This window comes from Lepidochelys kempii, chromosome 1 (genome assembly GCF_965140285.1).
Source record: "Lepidochelys kempii isolate rLepKem1 chromosome 1, rLepKem1.hap1, whole genome shotgun sequence".
Lineage (NCBI taxonomy): Eukaryota > Metazoa > Chordata > Testudines > Cheloniidae > Lepidochelys > Lepidochelys kempii.
The window spans coordinates 106545631-106571797 of record NC_136380.1 but is presented as its reverse complement, the minus strand read 5'-3'; the positions used below and the strand labels follow the sequence as shown (position 1 = coordinate 106571797).

General features: G+C 41.9%; 1 protein-coding gene and 1 pseudogene across 1 annotated transcript in view; one reads left to right on the top strand and one right to left on the bottom strand.

The window, feature by feature from the left end:
* Window positions 1-26167, top strand: part of NALF1 (NALCN channel auxiliary factor 1) — a 798908-nt gene that overhangs the window by 567774 nt on the left and 204967 nt on the right. The window lies entirely within an intron of this gene.
* The window catches only part of LOC140907197 (pescadillo homolog pseudogene), a 51569-nt pseudogene continuing 25638 nt past the window's right edge, over window positions 237-26167 (bottom strand).

Genomic DNA, 26167 nt, shown 5'->3' with positions numbered 1-26167 from the left:
AGGACGGGGAAAGAGGCTGGTTTTGTTTTTAAATAGAGGGGATAGGCAGTAATTGGGGGTGTCCCCAGAGCATCGACAGAGCTGAAAGTCATGGCCGGCCAGATGCTATTGGCTACCTTTCAGTGTGGCCTGTCCTGGAGGAGGCCCAAGGTACAGCCTAGAAAGTAGATCTCTCGGGCCAAGGGGCAGCTCCAGTCCTGGAGGGAGGGCAGAGCCCGATAGCTCCGTCACTCCCGTCACACCTTCTTGGTTTTCTTCGTCTCTGATTTCGTGGCACCATCATGAGCTTTCCTCTTCTCAGTGAGTCTGGTCACCTCTCGGACTTTGCGCTTCTTCCCAAACATGATTTTCTGATAGAGGTACTTCTCCTTCTTCTTCATCATCATGAAAGCAAGATGCTTCTTTTTGCTCTGCTTCTCCTGGGCTGCTCGCTGCTTGTCCTCCAGCCGCACCGTGCCCGCCGACACCTTCACTGGCAGCTTCTTTCCCTGGGATCGCAGCTCTTCCAGCTTTTTCAGTTTCCCTTCATCTTCCTTTTCAGAGTGTTCTTCTCCTTCTGAGCCTTCATAATCATCATCATCTTCCTCATCACTGTCATCCTCATCCTCCTCTCTGCTCTCTTCTGCTGGGTTCTCGCCCCTCTGCAGGGCCAGCAGCTTCAGCTTCTCAGTGGGATGTAGTCCCCATCCTTCTCCGAACGAAGGGTGAGAGGTGTGGGGGCAGCAGCATGCCGGGGAAATAATCAGCCACCAGGAGGCACATCTTGGCATTGACCAAGTAGAATACCCACTGCAGCTGGAGGTACTACCTGCCTATCACCCGCTTTCCCAGGCTGGGCCAGTCTACAGTCTAGTGGGTGATGGTTGGGTCCCTCACATCATAGGTGGCACTGATGCACACGAACTTGTCCCAAAACACTTTGCTTCCAAAACACCTGATGATGAAGGCTATGGGCTCCCGAGGCACCTCTCTGTTCAGGAAGAACTGCAACCCCTCAAACAGCTTCTTCTGCTTCTGTCATAAATATAAAGGGAAGGGTAATCACCTTTAAAATCCCTCCTGGCCAGAGGAAAAATTCTCCCAACCCTTGCACCCCACTTTCTGGGAAAGGTTTGGTAAAAATCCTCACCAATTTGTATAGGTGACCACAGACCCAAACCCTTGGATCTTAGAACAATGAAAAAAAACATTCAGTTCTTGAAAAGAAACATTTTAATAGAAGAAACAGTAAAAATAATCACCTCTGTAAAATCAGGATGGTAAATACCTTACAGGGTAATCAGATTCAAAACATAGAGAATCCCTCTAGGCAAAAGCTTAAGTTACAAAAAAGACACACAGACAGGAATATTCATTCTATTCAGCACAGCTATTTTCTCAGCCATTTAAAGAAATCATAATCTAACACATACCTAGCTAGATTAGTTTCAGAGTAACGGCCGTGTTAGTCTGTATTCGCAAAAAGAAAAGGAGTACTTGTGGCACCTTAGCGACTAACCAATTTATTTGAGCATGAGCTTTCGTGAGCTACAGCTCACTTCATCGAAGTGAGCTGTAGCTCACGAAAGCTCATGCTCAAATAAATTGGTTAGTCGCTAAGGTGCCACAAGTACTCCTTTTCTTCTAGCTAGATTACTTACTAAAAGTTCTAAGACTCCATTCCTGTTCTGTCCCTGGCAAAAGCATCACACAGACAGACCCAGACCCTTTGTTTCTCTCCCTCCTCCCAGCTTTTGAAAGCATCTTGTCTCCTCATTGGTCATTTTGGTCAGGTGCCAGCGAGGTTACCTTTAGCTTCTTAACCCTTTACAGGTGAAAGGATTTGTCCTCTGGCCAGGAGGGATTTTAAAGGTAATTACCCTTCCCTTTATATTTATGACAGCTTCTCTACTGCCTCCTGCTCCTTCCTCCTCGCTGCCTCCTGCTCTGCGCACCCCCCGTCCGCAGGCAACTCATCCACCCACACTTCGTCCTCCGGTTTCGGCACTACCACTTGGGCTAGTCTGGCTCTCAGAGCCGACAGCTTCTCCATGTAGCACTCTGAGTCCATGGTATACGCCTCCCTCTCCTCCGGCTTCTGCTGTGCCTCAGCCTGGCCTTCAATCTTGTGGAGGTAGTGCAGGTTGAAGGACTGGTAGAGGCAGAAGTTCACAAAGCCCAGCAGCATGGTGTAGAACTCCGTGAAGGTCGCCATGACTCTGTAGTAGGAACTCCACGGTGAGGCGGAGGCACAGCTGGACTGTCTGCACGTGGCACTTGCCAGTGCGCGGAAGGAGGCAAAGAGGAAGCACATGGAAAGTGTGTCGTCCAGGTCTCGCAGGCTATCGATGAAGATTGGGTACCTCTCCTTGGTGATGTGATATATCTGATGAAGTGGGCTTTAGCCCGTGAAAGCTTATACTCAAATAAATTTGTTAGTCTCTAAGGTGGCACAAGTCCTCCTCGTTCTTTCTGCTGATACAGACTAACAGAGCTACCACTCTGAAACCTTTCAATTGCTAATTACACATTTGTTGAGAGTACAAAACATTTCCTTAGAGAAGCAGTGTAAAACGGGACAGTCAAGGGAACACAGAAGTCAGGCTTGCATAGATAATGAGTTATGACAGGTATACATAATTATTATAAGTTACATCATTGATTCTTTTTAACCAGTTCTTTCAATTGATTCTATCTTCCTGAAAATAGCTCAGCTGCTAATTAATGAAAGCAGTAAATCTGTTTCATTTCTTTGGTTTTTTTGTTTGTTTTTTTTGTCAGCCACGTTGGAGCAAGCAGTTCATGGAACAGCAAGAGACAGCTCTATAGTTTAGTCATGCTCATTTTCAAAGGAATGTTTACTGGTTGTTAGTTTATAGCAGTTTTTACTAGGTCCAGGAAGAGCATCAGTGCTTTATAATTGTTTCAATAACTGTTCCTGTTGAGATTACAGCACCACTTGTTTGAGGTCACTACTTTACACTTTACTGCTGATCCTCAAAGGAGAACATCTGCTTTCTTTAAAATATATTCATAAAAATGTGTGCCTTCTCTCAAAAAACCTTAAAATGCCTTACACATGATTAGTTAAACCTCACAAAACCCTGTGAAGTACTATCTCAATTTTACAGGTGGGGAAACTATGGCAGAGATAAATTAAAGGCATATTTCCAAAGTTGCCTCTAAGTTTGTATACTAACTTTAGATATCTCGGCCTCAGAGCTGCAGGTCCGCACACTGATTTCATTTAGACTACACCCGTGTCTAGAGGTCCATACAGCAGATTCAGAAGACAGCTCCCATGAACTTCAGCTGAATGGTTTGATAACCAAAAATTTCAACAGCTCTATGTGGCATGTTTCCTTCCTTCTCCATTCCTATTTAGTATTTTCAGTTCTTTATCACACTGATATGCTCCCTGACTGCGTACTCAGCTTGGATGACAAATGTATCCAGACAACAAAACATTCCAACTTGTTTTCAGTAGAATATACACATTTGCCGATTCAGCTGCCTAGCTTCAGAGAATCATAGAATATCAGGGTTGGAAGGGACCTCAAGAGGTCAACTAATGCAACCCCCTGCTCAAAGCAGGACCAATCCCCAACTAAATCATCCCCGCGAGTGCTTTGTCAAGCCTGACCTTAAAAAATTCTAAGGAAGGAGATTCCACCACCTCCCTAGGTAACACATTCCAGTGTTTCACCACCCTCCTAGTGAAAAAGTTTTTCCTAATTTCCAACCTAAACCTCCCCCACTGCAACTTGAGACCATTACTCCTCGTTCTGTCATCTGCTACCACTGAGAACAGTCTAGATCCATCCTCTTTGGAACCATGTTTAATGTTCCATGCTTAGCACCAGTAGAATATAGAGCAGCTTATTGAAAAGCCTGAAAATTTTCAGAGAAAGTGTTTGTGAAACTTTGAGATTTTTTTTTCTGCCAAATCAAATAGTTAACAATGAGAAAACATTAAAAAAATTTAAACCCAGGAAATTTCAACCAGTTCTATTTTGGAATTTTTATCAGTTTCCTCAGTGATGGGATTTTTTATTTTATTTTTGCCCCGCTTTAGTTACAATATAAACTGAGATCTTTTCCTCAGACAAAGTCCCAAGATTTGAAAGAAGAAAAATTGTGGGGTATGGCTTTGATTGTAAGAATTAAAAATGGAAAAGACCGATGAAATTATCCAGGCCCATCACCCAATTAGTGCAGAATTTTCTCAACGGTATATATGCAAGTGTTTAGTTCAGCCTTGTTTTAAATAATTAAAGTTATGGGTCTTTCATGGCTATTTGTGAGAGAGTATGAACATCCCTCTCCAAATTTTAACACTGAAGCTGTTTGCAAACTGAATGTCCTTTTCTCTGTTTACATATTGTGTTGAGAATCGCTAAGCTTTAGTTGTGCAAAATATTTATTACTTGTATGAATCTGACACTCTATGATTTGCAGAAGTTCATACAACAAACCCGTTTTGACATGTTGTTTACCCCTCAGATGAGATCTTCCTTCACCAATAGACCCTTCCTTGAAAAACTCTGGATACCCCCTTTATTTTTGGTTGTCATGTAGAAATAAACCCAATGGTTTTCTGCCAAGCAGTCTCATGACAGGGAGGTTGGACTCTTCTGATGATCCACCTTGCATAAAACTGCTGAAGTTCTGCTGACTTATTTGGCAGATGTGGCTTGCTAAACCATCTTGCATATAAGGGAGATCAGAATCTTTCTCTAGAAAGAGAGAACTAGGACAGATGAAGTCCTCAAGGAAAGCCCTTGGGACAGTGTGACAGCGTGAAGCCCTGCACTCCTATCTTCTTGTACAAATGGCTCTAATACCTGTGGTTTGTAAACACTGACATGTAGTTTGTGTATTATCTCAACCACCACCACTTGATAGGCCCATGCAACAACTTTGTGTACACTGACATACAAACATCATTCCCTTTTACATGAGGGAAGAGATCTGTCCATGCAAAGATCTTCCTTTACTTAACCCTACTTCCCTCTTTCTCTCATTCTCCCTTTGCTCTTCTTTCTTATGTGCCTTTCTACTCTTCCAGTTAATGGATTAACTAGCTCCTTAGATCCCCCAGATCAGACTGATCTAGTAATTAATCCCAGCTTCTAGCAATCAGGTTCTTCTCCAGGGAAACTAAATTGGACTTACAGTGACCAGAGTGCTGGTTCAGCTGTTGGTTCTCAGCACTCTGCCACAGACAGGGAGCCATGCTCAGTGGGGAAGCTTAGGCTGAGGTTTATGATGTGGAGTTGATATTTTTGAGTTATCAAGTAAAGACAAGCCCCAGGCAGGAAAAGGTAAGTCTAGACACTTGTTCTTTTTTCGGGTAGAGAATCAGACTTAAGTTGGGAAGTGGCTAGGCTTTAGGGAAGTGCATGATGGCCTCTCCTGTATCTTGAAGCTGATAGGATCCCAAGGCTGAAATGGGATAAGAGTGAGCTTAACTGATGAAAGATAATAATACACTGTTGTAATACCTAGCTGGCTCTTTCTATAGATTTTATGCTGCTGTTTTTTTTTTATTTTCCTGTGGGAGCCCAGGGCTATAACAACATATAACAACATATATGACCCTGATTTGATTTCCATAACTCTGTATTTCATTTTTTAAAAGATTTGTTAATTTACATGAATAGGGAAAGTGGAAAGTGTTCTAGATGAACTGAGGAAATAGATTTAACTTTTGGATGCAGCAGGCTAATTTTGAGTGTGATAGGAGATTGTTACATATACCTAAGGGATTTAGGAGCAAAAATTTCCATTTAAAAGAAAATCTTCTCCTGTCATCCATAACAATGACTCTTTAAATGTGTAGAAGTGAAGTGGGTAACAAGTAATTAGGGCTAGATTGTGCCCAGCAGGTTCACAAGATGATAGCAAATGTAAGGATCTCAGGGGTATGCAAAGGGATTAGTGCTCAAGGCAGTATTAAGCTCTTCAAAGGGAAGTGCAAAAGATGCAGTCTCTGCATCAGCCAGAAGAACTGATCCCCATATGGGAAAGGACATACCTTGCAAAAGGGGTGGGTAGAGCAGTTATGCTGCTGTATTCCATGAGGCTCCAGGGGCATCCACGAAAAGGCTATGTGAGTCAGAAGCACGAAACTGAAGTCTCTGCGGGCCCAGGGATTGCCACAGGTGAAATTTGTTAGCTAATGAATTAGTCTTAATGATTAGGTAGACTTAGAACTACTGTTTGTCTGATTCTGCACTTGTACAGGTTTCCTTTTTGCCACTCATAATGCCTAGTGTGCATTGCGGGTAATTTTTTTTCCAGGAGGCAAAATTTTAGTTTCAAAATTAAATATGTGATATGAAAACAGGGAGAGTCACATCTACTCCACCCAGGTCAGCCAAAGGAAATTATGTTATGAATTCTGTATCTACACAAATAAACTCTAGCAACCTCTAAAAAACAGCATTCTTCTGATTTGTTACAGCATTATAATGAAATATGAGCATTTAAAGTAGATTTTGAGGGTCAGATTCAGTTGAATTGAGGGATTTAGCTGCAATTACATTTACAGCTTCTGAGTCCCATCCAGCATTTGTTATGCACCCAAAACTCCTCTCAAAATCAATGGTAGTTTTGGTTCATGGGGAATGCAGGATTGGGTTCACCATAAACAAACATAGCTCAAATTCATGCCCATGATGTTAAGGCAAGATTTCTACTCCCACCCCATGTCACCTGTGTTAAAGAAGCACAGGAGAGAAGAAAATCAAATATTATGAAAGCACTGGAAAAATAATATCTATTTGTAACCATCATGTAATATAGTCTTATCCTTAATCTGTTAAAGTATTGTTATTTTTATACAGAAACACACTTTTCTTTTCAAGATATCAAAAAGCCAGTTATTAGTGACCTGTTAGCTTGACACCAATAATCCCCAAACCATTCCTTTTTTATAAAATTGGATTTAGATTGAAGAAACTGAAAACATCTTTCAGCCTGATGAGAACTATGTGAAGGTGAAATCCTCACTTATTTGTGTCTTATAGGAAGAATGGTAAATAAACCTCCACATCCTTGAGTCTTTTATTGCAGCCCGAGTTGGTATGATAGAAATACAGCTGATATTAGAGAGCCAAAGACCAGATAGTTTGTGCTGATGAACTCTTCCTGACTACTGTACAATATTTCAGAAAAGGAATCAGGCAGCCACTTGACTTAGTGTAAACTGCAACAATTTTATGGTAATTTTTCTTATGGCATAATGACATGCCACATAGAAAAGAAGGGGGTTAAAAATGGTGGAAGTCCAACCAATGTGTAAATGTAGCAATAAAGGTAACATTTCTAACAATTTACATATAAAGGTTTAAGTTTTCAGCATGAAATATGCCATAGAATTACTTTTTCCTCCTAATAAAACTATTAATGGTATCCACTGATAGAATGAGGATGGAGTCTGAATTTTGTGATTATACTTCCATATATGAAAGAACTGGAATTACAGAAATACGGACAACTGTATGAAAACTGTAACTTATCCACATGTCTGCTCTCCGGATCTAGAAATTCCAAATTGATTGTGAATTAAAAAACAGTCCAGGAGGAGAAAGGTCAATGGTTGGGAGTGCGCTCTGTGACTGTTGGGCCTGTTTCCATTCCCTCATCCTCTCACATCTCTGGGCATCTTTCCTCTGGGCGGTGTCCACCGGCTCCTTGGATGCCTTTGAAGAGCAGTGGGCAGTCTCCAGTGTTCTCTGCTTGGTGTTCCTCTCTGGATCCCTCGGTTTGGCCTGTGACTTTACTCCCATCCCTGTTTTTTTCATTCTTTGTTCTCCATAATTATTTGCCATTTGGGCTCTGTGGTTCCAACCACTCAGTTGAGGGGGTTGCCCTTTAGTTTTGGGAGGGCCTATGCCATCCCATCCCAGTGTCTGCAACAGGCTTATAACTTCCACCTTCTGCAACAAATGAAGCATGACTCCCACAGACAACGGCCTCCTTCATTGCACAACTCTGATCCCTTCCTCGAGCACAATCCTCATCCCTTTGCATTCAAATCTTCCTCCTCCTCATTGACTAGGTGCCAGAAAAAGTGGGGACTGACTGCACTGAAAGGACTGTCTCTCTGTTCTCAATTCTAGAGCCCAGTGCCACAGTGGATACCATCAAGGAGCAACTGCAGGGAAAGTCCTGTTCATCCCTGGCAAGAAGCATGCTCAGTCACTCTGGGGGGATATCACATGTGCAGTCTGATTGGCATGTGGAAGCTGTGAGATGATGGAGCACGCTCATTGTGGGCAGCATTTTCAGAGAATTGAGCTGCCAAACTCGTTCAAGGCTCTACTTGTGTGAACTGAAAATTTTCAGAGCCTTAAAACCTGACCAAATCTGGGGATATTTTCCTAGGCATGGCAAATGACACATCCCTGGCACAAAGGCCAACTCCCTGCCAAATTTCAAACCCCTGCTCCAAAGCATCAAGACATTAGAGCTTCTCAATGAAATGGTTGTAAGTGTCTTTATTAAACGTGGGCAAAATGACATCATTTTCCCTAATCTCATTCTGAGATAGGGCTGCACCATTTTAGCTGAAACTGTCAAAAAAAAAAAAAAAACAGTCTGAGACACCCCAGCATGGAAAATTTCACCCCAAACGGCTTAAGTGTGACTTAGTTACAAGCAACTGAAAACAGGGTCTTATAACAGAAAGTGGTAGGCTACCTTAACTTTAGGCTACCAGTGCCACCTATATAATAACACTTAGCAGGATTAGCAACATAAATGCTCATAAATACTTCGGACTTGCCATTTTTTGTTAAATACTTCAGACCTGTCATGTTTGTTTGTTTGTTATTTGTAAGTATTGTTTTTTCAAAAAGTATTCCTGGCCTCTGTTGCAAATAAGTTATAATATCATAGATTATTAAAGTCAAAATCAAATTTAAATTTCAAAATTTGTTTTCTTTGTTTACACTGCATTTCTCTCAGCTAAGGCAATAGAAATAGAGAGGTCATCTCTCTTTTATTTACAATCAGTTTCTAGTGAATTTCAATTTTTCATTCCTTTTTCAGAGTGTTTCAGATTTTGGCCTGTAAACACTGAGGGAAATATTTATTTGTTATTGTTTGTAGTAATAGTAATAATAATAATAATAATAACAATGATGGAAAGGTGTTTATTGTTCATAGACCCCTCCCCATCAGGTGACACTCTCCTGAGTAATCCCACCAAAGTACAATAATTATTTGCACTAGTAAGGGTGTTAGGATCAGTCTCTTAATTTTCGTACAGGCTTAATTTTACAGAATTTAAATCTTAATCCTATTCCCATTGAAATCAGTTGCAAAACTCCTATTGATTTTGATTAAAACAGGCCAATGTGTTTTGCCTAAATCTGAATTTACAATGCCCCTTTAAATGTGGTAAAGTTTCTTTTCTGTCCTTAGCGTGACAATGAGATATAACCATTAAAAGTAAAAGAGGCTCCTTCTGGTCACAGGATGATAAAATTATTATTTCTTCTTTTGAGAGAGAGCTGTGGACAGGGTGTGTGGGGCGGCGCAGGGGGGGGAAGGGGTAGTCCATGATTTGAAAATGCTTTTATTCAATTTCAGCAGTCATCTTGAGATACGTCACTGGAAAATACTTGCCATTTCCTCTTGCTTAATTCATTCATTTAAACAGCTTTTACAGATGACAGATTTGCCAGAACTGCTACGTGCACCAGCCTCCTCCTCCTCTCTCTGTGCCAGTATCCCCCTTTGCTTTCTAGTTCTGGTTCTTTTTTCTTGCCTGAGGCTGGCTGATAACTCAGAGAAATCTGTGTACCACATATGTTAGCTTTTAATAGCTAGTATGTTGGGCAGCTTGAATAACAAGGAAAATGCAAAAGATTTTCAGATTTTGAAGGAAAAAGTATTTTATTTGTTTAGTATAAACTGAATCATGATATTGCATCTCCTCTCTTTGCAAGAAATTAGGAGCCTCTATTTGAGGACAGAATTATTTGTTTGACCTCATTATTTACTGTCTTTTCTTATTATTCACTTGCTTCGGTGTAAGCAGAGCCATATATTAGTACATGTGTATTTCCATATACTAGTTAAGATAGATATTAAAAGATATTGATTCACTCCTAAAATTTGTTCTGGATATTGCTTTTTCAATTACAGAATAACAGAGCACAGGGAACCGTTTGCAATGGGAATTTCCACTGTTTTCATGATAGTCACCCATTGAGTTATTAAGTTACTATTTTGGTTTTTGCAATGAATAAAAATGACAGTTTGTTACATGAAGTAATAAAATTATAGTAGTTACCAATGCAAAAGATCTGCTAGGTCATCTAGTCCATCTTCCAGCCAAGATTGGCTGTTCCCTACGATATATTTTCTATTACTTTGTCCAGATTTGTCTTACCTAAAGTTAAATTACTTTCTTATTTTTATTTTAGATTGTAAAACTAATTTCTGGTTGAAAAATTTTGCATCCGATTACATTTATTGATGGAAAAGGGTTTAATAAGACCTCTAATACTACTTTCAAATCCTGGCAAACACATAACCACAATATCCAAACCCCTTAAAATGTCAGTGCGCAGTTCTGATTCAATACCCCATATTTTACCCTTGTAATTTTCATTTTGGTTTGTATCCTGACCTGGAAGAGGCCTGTTTCCTGTTTCTCCATTTGACTGTATCCATAATCTGTGCAAACAGTTATATTAATGAGATTTCCATTTAAGATGTGAGAATCTGTTCAAGCCACTGTTCTTGTGAAAATTCTACAATTCAAGAAGGCAGACAGCTCTTGAGATTTTAACCATTTGGGCTACAATATTAGGATCTAAATTCCACTTTTTCATTGAACCTGAACCTCAAAGTTCAGCCTAAACCTAATCCAGAAGGTGGATTTGAGCATTGCCTTGCCAGCCCATCTCAGCTCCACATAGCAAATAGGATTCTTCCTCATTTAAATTCACTGTACTCATTTAATTTACCATAATATACTTTAATTTATTATAAATGCTATGAAGAAACAATTTGCAGTCAATTTTGGCAACTGCTTATTTTACCACCTAAATTGAACTAATACATTACACTTTCATCTATGGAATACACCTACTGTAGCTTTGCATGTTCATCTCATATGTTCACAGAATCACTGACTTCTCATGTTGTCACCATGCCTCAGTGGGTCACAGCTGAGAATACCAGAATCAGGACAAACTGCTGAGAAATAGGGCACACTCACTCCAAATGGGATATACCAAGCTGGTAACAAAAGTAAACTTCTGTCTCACCACACTGATTAACAAAAAGTCAAAAATGCAGTCTCCTGAGGCATTCCAGACCTTATTTCATCACCCAGACACTAGACTTTATGATGAGTGGTCGTTGAAAACCAACGTAATCAAATAAAGGGTTCTGCTGATCTCAATAGATCAGACACACAGCTAGGTCAATATATAACTCAGATCTTATCCAATAATTATGCTGCTGCCAATCCTTTAGTAACTAAAGGTTTATTTATAAGATTAAAAGAATACGAGTTAAAGTGGTTAATAGATCATATACATACAATAATGGCAATGTTCTTATATTAGATTTGTAGCAGGGATGGTGCAGACTGCTGGCTTGTAAAGTCTCTGGTCACTTCCAAAAGATTGGAAGGCCCTCAGTCCATAGTTCAAATAGGCTACTTTTAGTTGTAAATCCACAGTCCAGAGAATCAGAGCAGGAAAGAGGCAACATGGAGATGTTTCAAGAGTCTTTTATACCCTTGGCCATGTGTTTGGAATTTTACTCTCCCAAACAAAGTCCACAGCACAGTTTGTGGAAAAGAACTGGCAAAAGATGGAGTCCAGGTTCACATGAACAAGTCACATGCCCATACCTGGCTTGCTGCCTTACAGGAGAAGTCATTGGCTAAGCTGTCTGCAGGAAGAGCCATCTGGATGGAATGAGTTTCTTCTGCAGCCCATTGTGAGAGTTAATTGCTTTTGATGGGCCATCAACACAAAGCTGTCTGGCTTCAATGTAGATTTTACTTGGTGGGTGTTACCCCATGAACAAACACATTTGGGATACAGATCTATAGCTCATATTCATAACCTCAGATACAGTGATGATACATGGATTTAAACAGGATAATCATGTCTAGCAAATCATAAATGGTCATATTTTGATCATACAGCAGCACACAGGTAGAATCCAAAATACTTAATAATTAGAGACCTTCTAAACTCACCTTGTGTCTTCCTATCCTTACTATATCCCCGCATCAATCATCACTGTACTTTCACACACTTTTTTTCTTGTCACACTCAAAACTGATGGTATAGCTTTCCTTCCCCCACCCCCCGCAAAAAAACCCTTAATTGACACTCCCTTATGCATTCCCCTTTGCCAGACTTGGAGCCTTCTATGTAGAACAACATATGAACCTCAACAGGTTGTGTTCTGTTTATGATCTCACTGTGCCCATAACTTTATGTCCATAAAATTCAGCATTCTCAAAGCCTAGACTCACAGATCCACATATTTTAGGTCTGAATCATCTAATCCAACTCTCCACACAAGTCTAGGGGTATGTCTACACTGGCAGAGTTACAGCACCAGCAGTTACAGCGCCACTCAGAGAGCACTGAAGGGAAAACACTGTTGTGTGTGTTCACACTGTCAGCTGCCCGTGCAATAGCGTGTTCACACTTGCAGCACTTGGCAGCAGTATTTGGAGTGGTGCACTCTGGTCAGCTATCCCACAGAGCATCTCTTTCTCTTTTGCCGCTAAGACTTGTGAGAAGGCGGAGGGGGTTGCGGGGAATCCTGGGTCCTGTCCCAATGCCCCATGATGCATTGCTTTGCATCCCAGCAATCCCTGTGCTTCTGTCTGCATTTGGCACCATCTTTCAATGTTTTGTGTACTGTTTGCTCTGCCTCTTCGGTCTGCAGGAATGGATCCTGCACTGTTGACCAATAAACTAACATGTCACAAGCAGCAGTGGAGTTATTCCTTAAACTACAAAGGCAAGAGGAGTGTGACATTGATCTCGCCACGTGTAGTAGCTATGACAGGAGATTGCTTGTGGCATTCACGGAGTGCTGACCACAGTGGAATGCCATTTTTAGGCTCTGGAAACAAGCACTGAGTGGTGGGATCACACCTTCATACACGTCTGGGATGATGAGAGTGGCTGCAGAACTTTTGGATGAGGAAAGCCACATTCATGGGGCTGTTTGATGAGCTTGGCCCAGCCCTGCGGCACAAAGACATGAGAATGAAAGCTGCCCTGTTGTTGGAGAAGCACGTGGCGATTGCACTGTGGAAGCCGGCTACTCCAGACTGCTACCAATCGGTCGCTAGCCAATTCGGAGTGGGAAAGTCGACTGTTGGATTCGTGTTGATGGAAGTGTGCAGAGCCATTAAATCCAGGACCTCTATGGTGGCATTCTCAGAAATGCTTCCAGTTCCACACGCAGGGCCAGGTAGGCAGGCAGAGCTTCAGAGTCTCAATGTGTGGCTGAGACAATGGTGTAGAGAGGAGGGGTTTAGATTTATTAGGAACTGGGCAAACTTTTGTGATAGGGGGAGCCTATACAGTAAGGATGGGCTCCACCTAAACCAAAGTGGATCCAGACTGCTGGCACTTAACATTAAAAAAGTTGCAGAGCAGTTTTTAAACTAAGAGATGGGGGAAAGATGATTGCTGCAGAGGCGCACATGGATCAGACAGAGACTTCTCTTAGAGAAGTCTATTGACAGAGATTCTCTAGGTTTTAGTCAGGAGGAGAGGATGGAACAGATGAGTAACATTCACATAAAGAATCTGACACATCAGAAAAGGGCAGACAAATAAACAGTGACAAGTTTTTAAAGTACTTGTACACAAATACTAGAAGTTTAAATAATAAGATGGGTGAACTAGAGTGCCCCATGTTAAAGGAGGATATTGATATAATAGGCATCATTCAAACTGGTCAGAAACCTTTGACAAGGTCCCTCACCAAAGGCTCATAAGTAAATTAAATTGTTATGGGATAAGAGGGAAGATCCTTTCATGGATTGAGAACTGGTTAAAAGACAGGGAACAAAGGTTAGGAATAAATGGTAAATTTTCAGAATGGAGAGGGGTAACTTATGATGTTCCCCAAGGGTCAGTCCTAGGACCAATCTTATTCAACTTATTCATAAATGATCTGGAGAAAGGGGTAAACAGTGAGGTGGCAAAGTTTGCAGATGATACTAAACTGCTCAAGATAGTTAAGACCAAAGCAGACTGTGAAGAACTTCAAAAAGATCTCACAAAACTAAGTGATTGGGCAACAAAATGGCAAATTAAATTTAATGTGGATAAATGTGAAGTAATGCACATTGGAAAAAATAACCCCAACTCTACATACAATATGATGGGGGCTAATTTAGCTACAACTAATCAGGAGAGAGATCTTGGAGTCATCGTGGATAGTTCTCTGAAGACGTCCATGCAATGTGCAGCGGCAGTTAAAAAGCAAACAGGATGTTAGGAATCATTAAAAAGGGATAGAGAATAAGACGGAGAATATCTTATTGCCCTTATATAAATCTATGGTATGCCAACATCTTGAATACTGTGTACAGATGTGGTCCCCTCATCTCAAAAAAATATATACTGGCATTAGAAAAGGTTCAGAAAAGGGCAACTAAAATGATTGGGGTTTGGAACGGGTCCCATATGAGGAGAGATTAAAGAGGCTAGGACTTTTCAACTTGGAAAAGAGGAGACTAAGGGGGGATATGATAGAGGTATATAAAATCATGAGTGGTGTGGAAAATGTGAATAAGGAAAAGTTATTTACTTGTTCCCATAATACAAGAACTAGGGGCCACCAAATGAAATTAATGGGGCAGGTTTAAAACAAAGAAAAGGAAGTTCTTCTTCACTCAGCGCACAGTCAACCTGTGGAACTCATTGCCTGAGGAGGTTGTGAAGGCTAGGACTATAACAGGGTTTAAAAGAGAACTGGATAAATCCATAGAGGTTAAGTCCATTAATAGCTATTAGCCAGGATGGGTAAGGAATGGTCTCCCTAGCCTCTGTTTGTCAGAGGGTGGAGATGGATGGCAGGAGAGAGATCACTAGATCATTACCTGTTAGGTTCACTCCCCCTGGGGCACCTGGCATTGGCCACTGTCGGTAGACAGGATACTGGGCTAGATGGACCTTTGGTCTGACCCAGTATGGCCATTCTTATGTTCTTATGCATCCTGCTCCAAAAGACTGTGACTCTGGGCAACGTGCATGACATTGTGGATGGCTTTGCACAAATGGGCTTCCCTAACTGTGGAGGGGTGATAGATGGCACACATATTCCAGTTCTGGCACCAGACCACCTAGCCACAGAGTACATTAATCGGAAGAGGTATTTTTCAATAGTTCTCCAGGTGTCTGTGGATCACCATGGGCATTTCACGGACATTAACGCAGGCTAGTCGGGAAAGGTGCATGACACATGCATCTTTTGGAACACTGGGCTGTTCAGGAAGCTGCAAGCAGGGACTTTCTTCCTGGAGCAGAAGATCACCATAGGGGAAGTCAAAATGCCTGATCCTGGGAAACACCATGTACCCCTTAATGCCGTGGCTTATGAAGCCAAGTCAGGGGAATCCTGACAGCAGCAAGGAATGGTTCAACAACAGGCTGAGCAAGTGTAGAATGACTGTTGAGTGTGCTTTTGGCCATTTAAAGGCCCGTCGGCGCTGCCTATATGGGAGGCTGGACCTGGCTGATGACAATATTCCTATGCTAAAAGCCGTGTGCTGTACACTCCATAATATTTGTGAAGATAAGGGTGAAAGTGTCACTCAGGGCTGCACCGCTCAGGCTCAGTGCCTGGAGGCTTATTTGAACAGCCAGAGACCAGGGCTATTAGAGGGGCACAGTGCAGGGCCATAAGGATCAAGGGTGCCTTGAGGCAGCAATTTGAAGCTGAAAGCCACTAATGTTTGTTGCTATGCTCAGGAGTGCAGTGCTTGTAATGCTAGGAGGTGATTGTGATTGGTGCAGGCGATGCACTATGAAGGTGTAAGAAAATTGCCTGTTGATTTGCAGGGCTGTGTTTGCATTCAATTAATGGAATAAAGATTGCTTCAAACCAAAACAATTCTTTTATTAAAAAACAACAACCGGAGAAGAGAGACAAAACAAACAAACAAAAACCCACATCAGCACTGGGGGAAGGGATGATCCCAGGAGGAGGTGGGACAGTTAAAGATTTGTGTATGTCCAGATATCATATCCAACCTTCTCCTTTGGAGTACAATGCAGTGGGTACCGTACTTCATCAGGGCTAAACTATAGAGGGATGGGTGTTGAGTGCACTGGGTACTGGGAGTCCGCAAGGCTGGAGTGTGATGAGGCAGGAGTGGAAAGTTGCAGGTACACACTGAAGCCAGGAGGTTGATAGGAGTGTGTTGGTGGTGTCTGGGGGGCACATGGGAAAGAGTTTTGCGACAGTGGCTGCAGGGGAGGGCAGAGTTGCTTGGTTTGCAGTGCTAGTAGCACCTGGAGAGTGTTTGCTTGATGCTCAATAACGTTTATGAGCTGCTCCATGGCTTCATTCTGGTGCGCCACATTCTCCTTTCAGTTCCTATTCGCACTGTCCCGCCACTCCTTCAATTCTTGTTTTTCAGCCGCGGAGTGCTTCATGACCTCACGCAGAAAGTCCTCTTTAGTTCTTCATGGCTGCTTTCTAATTCTGCGCAGCTGTTCAGCGGGCGATAACAAAGAGGGAGGCTTGGCTCCCAAGGCCATATCTGTGAAGCCAAAATGCAATATTTTACAGAAGCAGTATTGTTTGCAACACAGAGACCACTGATTCAGTGATTTTAAACACAGCCACTATTCACATACCTATCACTAACTGGCTGACCTCAGGCAAGCACATATGAGCCACAAGACCCCCAAAATGGTGAGTAACTGCAGGAGTAGGGGAAATCAGTGTTCCAGGACCGTACTGTCCACTGGAGGCGTGGCTCTTGGGGAGAGCCAGCACTGTAGAGAGGGGCCTGATCATCATTATTGTCCCCACATTTTCCACAGGCTATGTTCATTATGGAAGATATCTCACGGCTGAGGGTGAGCAGGGAATCAAGGGAGGGGTCTTCTCCAAGACTGCGGCTTCCGCTCTGGCCCTTATGCAGCTTACCTGTGTTCAGCAATGCCTCCCCCCTCTCCCCAGTGCCAGCAAAGTGGCAAGGGAAAGTTACCCTTAGTGGAGCAAGAAACAAAGCAGCTCTGCAAAAGAACCTGTGGCATCAGATTGCCCAGTATCTCCATGAGAGTTTCATGGAGATCTCTGAGGCAGATTCCCGTGAAGTGAGAGAGTGAATCAACAGCCTGTTCCGCCGCTCAGAGTAGACATGTGGTGGTACATGCATCATACAGATAGAAGCCTGATTTCTGCAACCCTCCTGCCCCCAACAACTCACTTCAAAGTGATTCCCAAAATCAAAGCCACTTATCAGGGGTCTCCTCTCCTGTTTGCGCTTCGCCAAGCTCCAATCGCTGTGACTGGCTAGGCTTCTCCAGGGTAGAGAAGAGCTCCGGGCTGCATGCATCTCTGACCTCTAAATTGTCCTCTGCCTCTGGGTCCCCCTCCCGCTCCACATCCTCATCCAGACTTCCTCCTCCTGGCTCGGTTCACTCTCGACTGGCATGTGAGCCACCAAAGTATCCACAGTGGAGGTGGGGTCACCACCGAATATCACGTCCAGCTCTTTGTAGAACCAGCAGTTTGTGGGTGCAACACCGGAGCGGCGCTTTGCCTCCCATGCCTTGTGATAGGTGTTCCACAGCTCTTACACTTTGACCCTGCACTGCAGTGTGTTCCGGTCATGGCCCTTTTAGAATCATAGAATATCAGGGTTGGAAAGAACCTCAGGAGGTCATCTAGTCCAACCCCCTGCTCAAAGCAGGGCTAATTGCCAACTAAATCATCCCAGCCTGGGCTTTGTCAAGCCTGACCTTCAAAACCTCTAAAGAAGAAGAAGAAGATTCCACCACCTCTCTAGTATTAGAGGGGTAGCTGTGTTAGTCTGGATCTGTAAAAGTGGCAAAGTGGCACCTTATAGACTAACAGACATATTGGAACATAAGCTTTTGTGGGTGAATACCCACTTCATTGGATGCACCTCCCTAGGTAACCCATTCCAGTGCTTTACCACCCTCCTTGTGAAAAAGTTTTTCCTAATATCCAACCTAAACCTCACTGCAACTTGAGACCATTACTCCTTGCTCTGTCAACTGCTACCATTGAGAACAGTCTAGATCCATCCTCTTTGGAACTCCCTTTCAGGTAGTTGAAAGCAGTTATCAAATCCCCCCTCATTCTTCTCTTCCGCAGACTAAATAATCCCAGTTCCCTCAGCCTCTCCTCATAAATCATGTTCTCCAGCCCCCTAATCATTTTTGTTGCCCTCCGCTGGACTCTTTCCAATTTTTCCTCATCCTTCTTGAAGTGTGGGGCTCAAAACTGGACACAGTACTCCAGATGAGGCATCACCAATGCCAAATAGAGGGGAATGATCACTTCCCTCGATCTGCTGGCAATGCTCCTACTTATACAGCCCAAAATGCCTTTAGCCTTCTTGGCAACAAGGGCACACTGTTGACTCATATCCAGCTTCTCATCCACTGTAACCCCTAGGTCCTTTTCTCCAGAACTGCTGCCTGGCCACTCGGTCCCTAGTCTGTAGTGGTGTATGGGATTTCCCCGTCCTAAGTGCAGAACTCTGCACTTGTCCTCGTTGAACCTCATGAGATTTTTTTTGGAAATTTCTTTCTGTCATGCATCATGAATTCATCATCATGTATCATAATTCCTAAGGCTGGAGCGCAGCTGGGACTGAACAACTGCCTCTTCCCAAATGCTGATAAGGTCCAGCAGCTCAGCATTGCTCCAAGCGGGGGATCGCCTGGCGAGTGGAGCAGCCATGGTCACATCGATAGATGTGCTGAGTCCACTGCATGCATCACTGAGCAAACAGGAAGGGGACTTTCAAAATTCCCAAGGAAATTAAGGAGTGGGGGGATGATTGGTCACCTGAGGGCAGGGCAGTAGAGTTCAAACCGATGACCAGAGAGGCGAGAACAGGCATTGTGGGACACCTCCCAGAGGCCAATCGCAGCGCTGTAATTGCCCAGGGTGTCTACACTGGCACCGCGGCGCTGTACCCCCAGTGCAGAAAGCTCGATGCCTCTCATCAGGATGTTTTTTTTACAGCCCTGCAACTGCCCAGTTTCTGCGCACTAAGTGGCTTGGCAGTGTGTGCACCTCGGGAGTTACAACGCAGAAAGCTGCTTTACTGCGCAGAAATTTGCCAGTGAAGACAAGGCCTAGAGTTCTCTTCTCGAACAACTCTAAGTGTTAAATCCAATTTTCATTTCAATATATCTGGTGATGATGACTTCTAAGGACATGTTACCTCCCCTGACTCCAGTGACAGGAGTCCTCTCCTAATAACTTTTCTTTTAAACACCTTTACTGCTTGTATTGACCCCACTGACCATGCACAATTATTCCTCCCCTTCTTTGTCTTTTTAAATTTCCTTAGTTTATAGGCCATCATTTCCTATTCTGTTCTACCTTTTTCCTAAAATGAACAATTCACTTCCTTTTGTTATGAGTGTAATTTTCAGCCTTTCACTAACTGCCATGAATAATGGTATTAAAAATAGGATATAAAATATTTCACTGCTTTATTTTCACTTTGGAGTGATTTTTAAAATTATTTTTCATGCTAGTGAAATGAGTTTGTCTGACTACCCGAAAGTTCTCTGTTTATTTACAAGAGTGGGAGAGGCCAGCCAGTGGCAGAGTAGATGTATTCACATTGCCCTGTCAATATGCCTTAACCTTGCCAATGTAACTTTGTTGTTCAGGATGAACCAGCTGTAATGATGAGAGGGTAGCTCAGGGCTGATCTTCACTATGGGGAGATTGATGTGGCTGCAATGGATGCAGCAGGGGTTGATCTAGTGGGTCTAATGAAGTTTAGTGGGTCTAGCTAAGTCAACCAAAGAGAACTCTCCGGTTGACCCTGGTATTCCAGCTCCCCGAGAAGAGTAAGGGAAGTTGACCGGAAAGTGTCTCCCATTGACGCAGCACAGTGAAGACACCGGGGTAAGTCGACCTAAGCTATGTCAACTCCAGCTACGTTATTCACATAGCTGGAGTAGTGTAACTTAGGTCGACTTACCCAGGTAGTAAAGACAAGCCCTTAGTCTCCTGTTCTGTTACTCCTTGGGATTTCCCCTGAGATTGTCAGCAGAGGTTCCAGTTGTGATTATGAGATGTGGGTACCAGGCCACTAGCAATTGAAATAAAACTCTGAAATAATTTCTCATATACCATCAAACTGCCAAATAGAACATAATGACTGCAACATGCCTATTCTTTACAAAATTAAATGAATTTTCTTGGACTGTGATCACACCTTTCCAGTGTATACTTTCCATAAATATTCTAGCAAATTAAAGGAGTACTTGTGGCACCTTAGAGACTAACCAATTTATTTGAGCATGAGCTTTCGTGAGCTACAGCTCACTTCATCGGATGCATACCGTGGAAACTGCAGCAGACTTTATATATACACAGAGAATATGAAACAATACCTCCTCCCACCCCACTGTCCTGCTGGTAATAGCTTATCTAAAGTGATCATCAGGTGGGCCATTTCCAGCACAAATCCAGGTTTTCTCACCCTCCACCCCGCCACACAAATTTACTCTCCTGCTGGTGATAGCCCATCCAAAGTGACAACTCTTTACACAATGTGCATGATAATCAAGTCTGGCTATTTCCTGCACAAATCCAGGTTTTCTCACATCCCCCCGACCCCCATACACACACAAACTCACTCTCCTGCTGGTAATAGCTCATCCAAACTGACCACTCTCCAAGTTTAAATCCAAGTTAAACCAGAACATCTGGCGGGGGGGGGGGTAGGAAAAAACAAGAGGAAACAGGCTACCTTGCATAATGACTTAGCCACTCCCAGTCTCTATTTAAGCCTAAATTAATAGTATGCAATTTGCAAATGAATTCCAATTCAGCAGTTTCTCGCTGGAGTCTGGATTTGAAGTTTTTTTGTTTTAAGATAGCGACCTTCATGTCTGTGATTGCGTGACCAGAGAGATTGAAGTGTTCTCCGACTGGTTTATGAATGTTATAATCCTTGACATCTGATTTGTGTCCTACTACAGGACAGGCCTAACAAAGAAAATAACAGAACGCCACTAGCCGTCACCTTCAGCCCCCAACTAAAACCCCTCCAACGCATTATTAACGATCTACAACCTATCCTAAAGGATGACCCAACACTCTCACAAGTCTTGGGAGACAGGCCAGTCCTTGCCTACAGACAGCCCCGCAACCTGAAGCAAATACTCACCAACAACCACATACCACACAACAGAACCACTAACCCAGGAACTTATCCTTGCAACAAAGCCCGTTGCCAATTGTGCCCACATATCTATTCAGGGGACACCATCACAGGGCCTAATAACATCAGCCACACTATCAGAGGCTCATTCACCTGCACATCCACCAATGTGATATATGCCATCATGTGCCAGCAATGTCCCTCTGCCATGTACATTGGTCAAACTGGACAGTCTCTACGTAAAAGAATAAATGGACACAAATCAGATGTCAAGAATTATAACATTCATAAACCAGTCGGAGAACACTTCAATCTCTCTGGTCACGCAATCACAGACATGAAGGCCGCTATCTTAAAACAAAAAAACTTCAAATCCAGACTCCAGCGAGAAACTGCTGAATTGGAATTCATTTGCAAATTGCATACTATTAATTTAGGCTTAAATAGAGACTGGGAGTGGCTAAGTCATTATGCAAGGTAGCCTGTTTCCTCTTGTTTTTTCCTACCCCCCCCCCCCGCCAGATGTTCTGATTTAACTTGGATTTAAACTTGGAGAGTAGTCAGTTTGGATGAGCTATTACCAGCAGGAGAGTGAGTTTGTGTGTGTATGGGGGTGGGGGGGATGTGAGAAAACCTGGATTTGTGCAGGAAATAGCCAGACTTGATTATCATGCACATTGTGTAAAGAGTTGTCACTTTGGATGGGCTATCACCAGCAGGAGAGTGAATTTGTGTGGCGGGGTGGAGGGTGAGAAAACCTGGATTTGTGCTGGAAATGGCCCACCTGATGATCACTTTAGATAAGCTATTACCAGCAGGACAGTGGGGTGGGAGGAGGTATTGTTTCATATTCTCTGTGTATATATAAAGTCTGCTGCAGTTTCCACGGTATGCATCCGATGAAGTGAGCTGTAGCTCACGAAAGCTCATGCTCAAATAAATTGGTTAATCTCTAAGGTGCCACAAGTACTCCTTTTCTTTTTGCGAATACAGACTAACACGGCTGTTACTCTGAAATCTAGCAAATTAGTTTACTGACAAGAATATTTATGGGAAAGTGAACTAATTACATATAGACAATATTATTGGAGAGCAAATTTTGAATTTGCAATCATGAATATTTTTGTTCAGGTTTTGTCTACGCTAGATATCTTACAGATGTACCAATGCAACTGTGCCACTGTAAGATCTCCCATGTAGCCACTCTATGCTGATGGGAGAGATCTCTCCCATCAACATAATTAACCACTCCCAAGAGGTGGTGGTAGCTGTGTTGGCGGGAGAAGCTCTCCCACCGACATAACACCATGCACACTACCAGCTATGCTGGCAAAACTTATGTAGCTCAGGGAGAGGTGTTTTTTTCACACCCCTGAGTGACATAAGTTTTGCTGACATTTGTGGTAGTGTAGACATGGCCTTACTCTGTGAACTTTGTGTAATTCATCTCACATTTCTATTTCTTCTTGTGTGTTATTCTATAAGTTCTTCTTTATAAATTATCTGCAGATTGAGAACTAGTCACAAAAATTATTCTGGGCATAAATTCTGATAAATACAGTTGAGAAAACTAAGTTGTTTGCAAAAAAATTATGCAAAGTCAGACTTCCCATTTTATCATGAGTGAAATAAATATTAATGGATATATTATTTTCAAAAAAATGGTGAAAGAGGGTTTGTTGTTTACCTACAAACCTTATAATAAAACATTCACTATTTCCTACTGCGTAGAATGAGTACAAAAAAAAACTTATTTCACAGTTTGTATCATTTCTGTGAAACCCATTAAACTTTAAGTTAAGATTCAAATATTCAAGGTTAAGGCAAACAATTATCAACAAAACAGAGAAAATTCTGGGCCACAGTCATGAAATCATATAACAGTGTTAGACTTTAATGGGTGCATTTTAAAAAGTTCACAAATTGCATTTCCAAAATACACTTGGAGGTGATTGTGTGCACAAATATGTGATTGTGTGAGTAATGGAAGAAATTGTATTTGCAAACATGAGATTGGACATAGAATTGTTTATGTGCACAACAGCATCTAATTATGTGGTTATATGGCATATCTCGTGGGTATCTAAGTTTCTATTTTAAAAATTTGGCCCTCAGTGCTTGTGCTGTGAGAAACTTCATCTTGAATTGAAAGTGACGCTTGCAAAACTATCATTTTCTGGGGGCTTGCAGGCTCGATTAAACTGCACAGATCCTATTTGCTGTCCCAGAGAACAGCCTTTAATCTTGAAACATTTTTCAATTGAACAAGACCGCAGTAGACAGAGGAGAAGTGAAACCCAATCAGCTGGGGTTGACATTGGCCTATAAAAGGTGTTAAAGATAAGTCATATCCTGCTCTGAGGACTTCAGCTCTGTTGAATAAAAAAAGGAGTTGGAGCTCAGCTTTGCAGGATGGATGTATAAGCAAGTTCAGACACAGATATCAAAAACAAAACCTGTCAACCCCTCAGCATCCTTGCTTTAGAAAACAGAAGTGCCAGTTCTCAAACTGCTATTTATATAAGTTTGTAAAAAGCAAAACTGAAATGCTAACATTCTACCTCCTTTACTGTAAATTCACATTTTTCACAATTTCTATTGACAGCATAGCATTTCTGCAACAGCTTTCTATTGATAAAAATATGTGTATGCAACTATGTCATGCAGTATATTCTCTACTGTGTTTAATATTGTGTGTATGAAGTGGATGCAGGTGGAAGCTCTCAGTTCTTTGCAGGATGAAGTCTCTTAACTATTTGCCCAGATATGTTTCTAGTGCACAATTACTAACTCTTGGTGACAGATATAATACGGCATGGTACACATTCCACTATTATCAATACAAAGACTTCTGTCCCCTAAAGACTTTGACTTTTGAAATAGGCCTTCAGCAGACATTTTATTTTTTTGACAGTAAGAAAAGAACAATGCTGACACTCTACTTTCCAAACAGAATAGCAACCTTGAGTCTGATCTGATTCTCACATAATGATATATAAAAGCAAATGTAATGTTGAAGACCAGTATGCAAAATTTTGGTTCTCAGAACTAATTAACAATTCTGTTGATGGACAAGTCAAAATAGAATCTCGCTCACTGTAACATACTTCTGAGTACTATCTGGTATCCCTTTCCCAAGCAGTGCTAAGAGGAGTAAAAAGTATCAAAGATGTATTTATAGCATTTATTTTAGTCATAGTAAGATAAAACTCTAAATACATATGGGAGTGGTTCTGTTGAATAAGATCCTATTTTTACAGTCACTTTTCTGTGTTTAACAACACCTAGAAACATGCATAACTTATTGTAGCGTGAAAATTGGCCAATTTCATTAATTAAATTAATGTCAAATATTTTTAGGGAGTTTTACCACTGACTTTAGCAGGTATGGAGTTAGGCCAGAACTGATGCTTTTGAAAATCTCTGGGTGTATATGTATATAGAATCATAGAAACATTGGAGTGGAAGGGACTTGAGAGGTCAATTCCAACCCACAGCACTGAGGTAGGACCAAGATAATCCTTGACAGGTGTTTGAAGGTTTTTAGGAATAGGTTGGACAAGGATGGGGATTCCACAACCTCCCCTTGGAAGCTTATTCTGGAACTTAATCCCCTTATAGTTAGAAAGATTTTTCCTAATATCTAGCCTAAATATTTTTGGTGCAGTTTAAGCACATTACTACTTGTCCTAACTTCAATTGACATGAAGAACAATTAATCACAGTTTTCTTTATAACAGCGCTTAACAGAGTTGAAGACTAACAGGTTCACTTCAGTCATCCACTTCAGTCATCTTTTCCCAAGACTAAACATCTCAGTTTATTTAACTTTTTCTCCAGAGGATAGTTTTTTCCAAATCTTTTATCGGTCCTGTTGTTCTCCTCTGGAATCTCTCCAATTTATCCACATCTTTTTTTAAAAGTGTGGCACCCAGAACTGGATGTGGTACACCAACTGAGGACTCACCAGTGCTGAGTAGAGCAAGACAGCTACCTGTCTTGCTCTACTCAGCACTGGTGAGTCCTCAGTTGGTGTACCACATCCATATGACACTTACATATGACACTCCTGTTAATAGATCCCAGAATGATATTAGCCTTTTTTGCAACTGCTTCACATATTGACTCATATTTAATTTGTAATCCACTATTACAACCACATTCTTTTCAGCTGTACTGCTATCTAGCCAGTTATTCCCCATTTTGTAGTTGTACATCTGATTTTCTGTATTAAGCACAGTACTTTGTACTTGTCTATTTAATTTTATCTTGTTTATTTCAGATCAGTTCTTTAATTTGTCAATTTATTTTGAATTCTAATCCTGTCCTCCAAAATGCTTGCAAACCCTCCCAGTTTTGAGCCCAGGACTAACCTCTGTGGGTTCCCACTATGTTCACTCTCCCCATCTGACTATTTGTATCTATATGTATGTATTACAAGGTATTGTTTATTCTTGGTGTTTCTTTGGTGAATATCTATATTAAAGCTTTAACATATATCTGTAGAACATTTATTCATATCTGAACTGGATAGCTCAGTGGTTTGAGCATTAGCCTGCTAAACCCAGGGTTGTGAGTTCAGTCCTCAAGGGGGCCATTTAGGGATCTGGGGCAAACATTGGGGACTGGTCCTGCTTTGAGCAGGGGGCTGGACTAGATGATCTCCTGAGGTCCCTTCCAACCTTGATATTCTATGTTTCATTTCTCAACTACTGCAGTCCCCTTAAATATTTTAGGAAATGTTCTGCTCTTATAGATTGATGTTAATCTGGAGTA